At 57.5% G+C, this 6000-nt stretch overlaps 1 protein-coding gene across 4 annotated transcripts in view; it reads right to left on the reverse strand.

Moving 5' to 3' along the window:
* The window catches only part of Crtac1 (cartilage acidic protein 1), a 138362-nt gene extending 135023 nt beyond the window's left edge, over positions 1-3339 (reverse strand). The window contains exon 1 of one of the 4 annotated variants that reach the window (XM_060389720.1): positions 3230-3339. The gene's annotated coding sequence lies outside the window, so the exon portion shown is untranslated. Of the gene's footprint in view, positions 1-1583; positions 1764-2207; positions 2398-3229 lie in introns of those variants that run through there. The other 3 variants (XM_060389728.1, XM_021640442.2, XM_060389719.1) reach the window with 3 other exon arrangements.
* Positions 3340-6000: the final 2661 nt, after the last annotated feature.

The following is a 6000-nucleotide window of genomic DNA, read 5'->3' on the forward strand; positions in this document are numbered from 1 at the left end:
TTCATGCACCCCACTGCATCGGAGGTCCTAGGATTACCCAAAGTGCACAGAACACGTGACGGAAGGGCCCTAATCACAACCGTCCTCAATCACAATGGGTGATTGCTGGGGGCTGTGGCCTGAGCTTGCTTAAAGCAGTAAGTTACAATGGCCAGTGAAGGGTACGAAGCAAGAAAAGTCACTAGTCCTGAGCAAGGTGCTTTTGGCGCCCCCTACTGGTTACCAAGTAGCCTGTTCCATCTCCAAGCTCCCACTGATTTCTCAGGAGGCAAGGAAGCTTGAGGTCCAACTCAGGTGGTCACAAGCTGTTAACAGAACTACTTCCTGGTTGGTGGTCTATTCCCTCCATAAGAGTCTATGTTTCCCTCTCCAGTATCACACAGGCCATTGATCTGCTCATTCACAGAGATCCTCTGTGCAACCACAGGATACCTTAACCAAACACCCAAAGAATAAACATGCGGGTTCAGAACGCCAGGTGCAGCCCAGATGGAGGAGGGAAGAAAGAGCAACAAGCAGGTATTTTACCGCACAAATCCCTCGCGGAGAGAAGGTCTTGGGAAGAGCCGCAGAGAAATGTTGACTGCAGGCAAACAGAAGAGCACTGGGGGCTCGGGCACGGATTGGCAACCCCCATATTGGATCATTACGCTAAGGCAGGTATCCAAGGTGTTTGGCACACCCCCACGGATGGGGTTGGGGTACAGTGAATGGTCCTGCCCCAACCCATCGGCTAAAGAGCTGAAAACACCAGCAGCCTTCAACCTTCTCCGGCGTCCATCAGCGCCAACTGGAGACCAAATCATTCTAATCCGGGTCCTCTAGGCCAGCACCAAGAACTAAATAAACTCCCTTCATTGCCTACTAAATTGACTTGAGAACCTGCCTCCAGAAAGGGCTTAAAAAGCCAGAAGGAGAGGGAGAAAACAATTCCTTGAAGACCATATTGGGACAATTGTCCATATCCCTACTTTTCCACCCTCCACTACCCTGTTTTGGTGCCCAAGAGTGAGGAACTGTTCTGAATTTGCTTTAACTCAACGGGATATTTCCCGTCCCAAGTAATCACGGTTTCAAATCTCCCCTGATAGCTTTCCTTAGGTCTTCTTCCCAGGCTCAAGACAGCATCACACAGAGCTGTCCCCCACCCTGGGAACCTCCTTGCTTTCTCCCGGCTTCATTTGCAAAGTCCTACACCTATCCCAGAAGGTACCTCAAACGCAACTCATGAATGCTTCCGGAAGAACGAGCTCCTCCGGGATGCTTAGAAGCCACGGTAGCTGAGCCCACCCAATAGCCACAGTACACATTAGTCACTCAAGGAGAAAACCCCTACCCTCCACCCCCACCCCACCCCCACCCCTAGGGTGGCTCCCATCCCGGCTGGGATGACTTTGGATTCTTTAGTTGCTTTCTGCAGAAGCGGGACTAACCAGGGCTCTCAACTACTGTGCTGCAAAAGAAGCACGCTGCATTGCTGGGCATGTCCCCAAGCCTGCTGCCGCCCCACCAAAACCTCGAGGTGCTTCCATGAGACCCAGGGGTACCCACGGTTTCCCCGAGAACGCCGGGAAAGAGCTTGCCTGAAACAGCCCCAGCCAGGAAGCGAGACCACACCTCGGTCCAGCAAAAGGCGGCTGCACCGCGCTGGCTCCGGGAGCACTCTGCCACTCAGCGCTGTGCAGGGAGACAGCTCGGCTTCCCGGGAGAGGCGCTATGCCCCCCGGTGGGGGGATCTTCCCCAACCTGGAAGCCTCGGCAGTTGGCCGAGGCTAGTAGCTCCGTCGGCCCCAAGCTGAGCCTGCCAGGCTGGGTGACTCCCCCGGTACCCCCTGCACAGCCTTCACCGGCTCCGCCCCCTCCTAGCCCCACTGCCCTCTTCCCAAACCGCTGACCTCCACCCACTGTGCCCCTAACGCGTTCTCTGCCAACTGCGGGATGTCACCCCCACACCTCGGCTCCCACCTCTTCCCACCACCTCCAGCCCAGCGCCCGCCTCGCCCCCAGCCCGCGGGGAGGATCTGTGCGCCAATCGAGTCCAGCGCCTCTTGGCAAGTTGGGAGCAGTGCCGCCGCCTCCGCGGTGCCTCTCTTCCCAGGTTCCCAGTTGCATCCCCGCCACCCCTGGGGGCGTGCGGGGAGGGGTGCGCGGGGCTGGAGAAACTTTCTCCGCCGGAAGGGGTGGGGGCTCCAGGAGCCGATACTCACACCCGGGTCGGCGCTCGGAGCCAGCCTCTGGCTCTCTCAGCCCCACCGCCTGGGGGCGTCGGAGCGCGGGCGCTCGCTGCCGCCTCTGCCGCCGGCGCCGCCGCTTTGCAGCGCCCAGCCCTGGTCCCGGGCTGGCCTCGAGCCTCCCGCCCCGACGCCGCGCGCTCTCTTTATACAACTCCACTCGAGCGCGCCCGGGCTTATGTAAAGGCTGGCGGAAGCCCGCAGCCAATGGCGCGGCGGCTGGAGCCGGGGCCCAAGCTCGGGGGGCGCACGCGCGGCCAATCCCTGCCCGGGGAGCTCGAGGAGCCGGGTGGGGGAAGGGGCGCCTCCCCGCGCTGATTTAGGAGCCGGGATTGCGGTGGCAGCAGCCGGCAGCCAGGCTGGCCCGGCGCGGCGGGCACTGGGGTGGGCGGCGGCGCGGGCGGCGGCGAGGGCGGGTGCCCCCCGTGCTCTGCCGCGCCCCGCCGCCGCGCCGCGTAACCTTCAGGAGGCAGCGGGGCCTGGCGAGTGGGGAAAGGGCGCCGTGGAGGGGTGCTGGGGACAGGGCTGGCGGGAGGGAGGCAGATGTCCCTAGGGGGGGAGCGCGGGCAAGGCTGTGCGGAGGGGGTGGGGAGGCCGGCGAGCCCCGAGACCCCGCAGCCACCGTGCGCGCGGGGCGGGGGCGGCGGCGGCGGCGCTGTCTTCTCCCTGCCTCCCCGATAGCAATCTGGCGTCTCCGGGGCCGGTCGGAGCGGCCGCGCGAGCCACGCCGATGGCGAGATTGCTCGCCGTGGTGCGAGCTCTGAGTCGATCTTTATCCAGTCCGGGGACGTGTCCGAGCGCCTCCCGGGGACTGCTCAGTATGGGGAACGGAGCTTCACCACGGTCCCGGAGGGCGGGGAGCAGGCGAGCGCAGTTCGGCGGTCAGGCTCGGCGGCCCCGGCGGCTGCTCCCCTTCATCCGCGCCTCCCCCACCCCCGCAGGCAGAGACACACACACACACACACCCCCCAGCTAGCCCTCTCTCCAGCAGCACCCACCTGGGTCGAGACTGGCCCACCTGCTCGGGCCAACCCTCCCTCGCTGCTCTGCCCACAGGGAAGGCTACGCTTGTTCCCTCTCTCTCCATTGACAACAGCTTGCTCAGCTGGGTGCTTTGGCTTTGGTCTCTCTGGCTCTAGGGTAGTGGTGGGAGAGGAACTAAGATGGGGAAGATGACTTGGGCCAGCAGCGCTCCAGGTACCTGAGTCTGGGGCAGGAAACTTGCTTAGGTCTACAACAATGCTAGGTCCTTTCTTTTACATCTGCAATAGAGCCAGACACATAGTAGGTGCTCAGCAAATAGGGAATTTTGACCTTTCATAAAGAATGCCGGTGGGTTTCTGAAAGCCAGATAGGGAGCCTCGGAGGAGAAGGATCTAAGCTAAGCCTTTGCTTAGCTCCAAAGGCTTTTGTACCACTACTCGCTAACGAGCCTGGCTTCTGTAGGCTTGACTCTCAAGATGCCTCTGATGAGGGCTCTGCTAGAGAGGGCCCTGCCAACCAGTTCCTCGCTGGACCTGGTTATCCCCAACACGGATTAGAACTGTCAGCCGTTTTACGGTATCTGTGCTCTTCCTCTTAGAAGCAGAAGCTAAGCATAGACAAAGCCGGTCCCTTGGGCTGCCAAGGAGCTCAGGTTAGGGAACCCTCAGCGGTAGGGAACCTTTGAGAATCTGGCAAAAGTTACTGGAGTCTTTCTGGGAGAAGTGGCAAGCGTTTATACACAAGTGACTGTCGAGTGTAATTTCAGGATCATTAGAGAATCCTGAGTCTTTGGGGGCTTGGCCCGGTATCAACCTGTTCCCCGGGGTTCCAGGCCAGTGGTTTGTAATCACTCTCTCTCTCAGAATCAGAGTGTTCTGAACCCTGTGAGAGACTGAGGGATGTGAGGATGTGCTTCTCAGAAAGGATGCTCTCTCATACACACGAGGGGAGGTGGGAGCTGCTAGAACTTAACCCAAAGCTCTGCATTAACACGCTTCATCCAGCAGCAAGTAGACTGGGTTCCCAAGGGAACCCCGGGTCCCCAGCTTCCTCCCTAGGAGCAGCAGTAGGTCCGATACCCTGATGGCTCACACCATCACCCTGTGCCGAGGACATCCACATCATGTGGCCGTGGCCCTGGTACCCGAGAACCTGTCTCCACACTTGTCCTCTGCACCTTAGTCCCTGCCACCCTCTTTACACAGAGGTAAGTAGCAGGTTGTCGGATTCTGTCTGCTCCACGCGTGTTTCTGCCCCAGACGCTCCAACTCAGGGAGACAGCAAGTGACTGGTAATTAACCAGTCTCACTCAATCCCGAGCATCTGAACACACCTTTCTTCGTTGTGTTCTCACCTCTCCTCTCTCTCTCTCTCACTCTTTCTGCCTGGGAAGCTGTGAGCAGCAGCCCCAGCTGCAGAATCTCACCTCACCTAAACCTGACAGATTTAGTAACCAGTGTGGTAATTATCAGCATTAGCCATCCAGATGTGAATAGGTTGTCGGCACAAAACAACTCTGTAATGATCTCACTTTCCCACAGCTAGTCAGGTAAGGGAATGACAGGGCAGAGGTGCCGGGGAAGGACAGAGAAATGGGAAGTGACAGGTGCTCCACTCAGGAAGTCCTTCAAGGAACAGGCTGGGTAGACCGGGTCCTAGAATTTCTAATTCTTCTAATGTTGCCTGTGTCTGGAAACCCTTGAAGCCCGGGCTGTTTTAGAATTCAGAGAGGTGCCAAACATGTTGCACCATCCTGTGAGGTCTGGAGTCGCATCTGAAAATCAGACACATTCATAGCTCTGCAGTGAAATGTCGGGATTTCTAGGGTGAGAGTGTTGAGGGGAAACTGGTTTCGTGTCTGTTTAGGTCAGGATTCCGTTTCCAGATGAGTTGCAGCCCCAAACTAGCAAAACCCTAGCACCTGACCAGTGAGTACCCTTTTCCTCTGACAGAGGTCTGCCTGGTACCTGCAGGTTTAGTGATTGGGGCTCTGTGTCATTCTCTCTTCCGGTCGTCAGGTTAAGGATCCCAAGATCTGGATTCTCTGCTCTCCTTCCTATATCCGAGTCTTTGTAATCTGCTGCCCCACAATTCTTGATATGAGCTTCCTTCTCCACTTCTCCACACTTCCTTATGCCAGCTTTCTTTGACATCCTCCAGCCTGGCTTTGCCTCCTTTCCTCCTGTGGTACCTTGGTGGTCAGGTCTTGCTCCAGGCTCCAGCTGCTCCCAGTCTGGCATCACCCAATTCCAACCCAACCAGGTTTCTGACAGACATGAGCTCATGATTCTGATTTTAAGAAGAGAAGCACTCCTTTGTGGAAGCCGATTCTCATCATCAGCAAATGCCAGGGACAACTCCCAGGCTGGGGGACACCTTTGCCAGTTTCATCCGGTAGGAGGAGGAAAAAAGGCGTAAAGTGAACAGGAGGGGAAGGTGGGAAAGGTGGAGAGAGAGGAGAAGAATCAGAAGAAAGAAAGGGAAGAGGCACTCCAGCCGAGGGGAGGAGAACGTTTGAAGTCTTTTTTACAGTGTCTAAACTGAGCGAATCTTGTGAGCAGCAAAGGGTCAAGCGTTGAAGATGAAAAGGAGACCAGTGTGTGTGCAAATGAGAGGAGGGGGATACAGGAAAAAGAGACAGGGAGGGCATAGCTGGGTTCTGCAGGAAGGGCAAAACTCAGGAGAACAAAGGCTGATGTCACCTCACAGAGGAACCCATGTTTGAAATTCACAAGGATTATTTTCTGGTTACTCTGTCCTGGGCCCACTAATCAGCAGTTGTTGA

This window comes from Meriones unguiculatus, chromosome 1, assembly GCF_030254825.1.
Source record: "Meriones unguiculatus strain TT.TT164.6M chromosome 1, Bangor_MerUng_6.1, whole genome shotgun sequence".
NCBI classification, from domain to species: Eukaryota; Metazoa; Chordata; class Mammalia; order Rodentia; family Muridae; genus Meriones; species Meriones unguiculatus.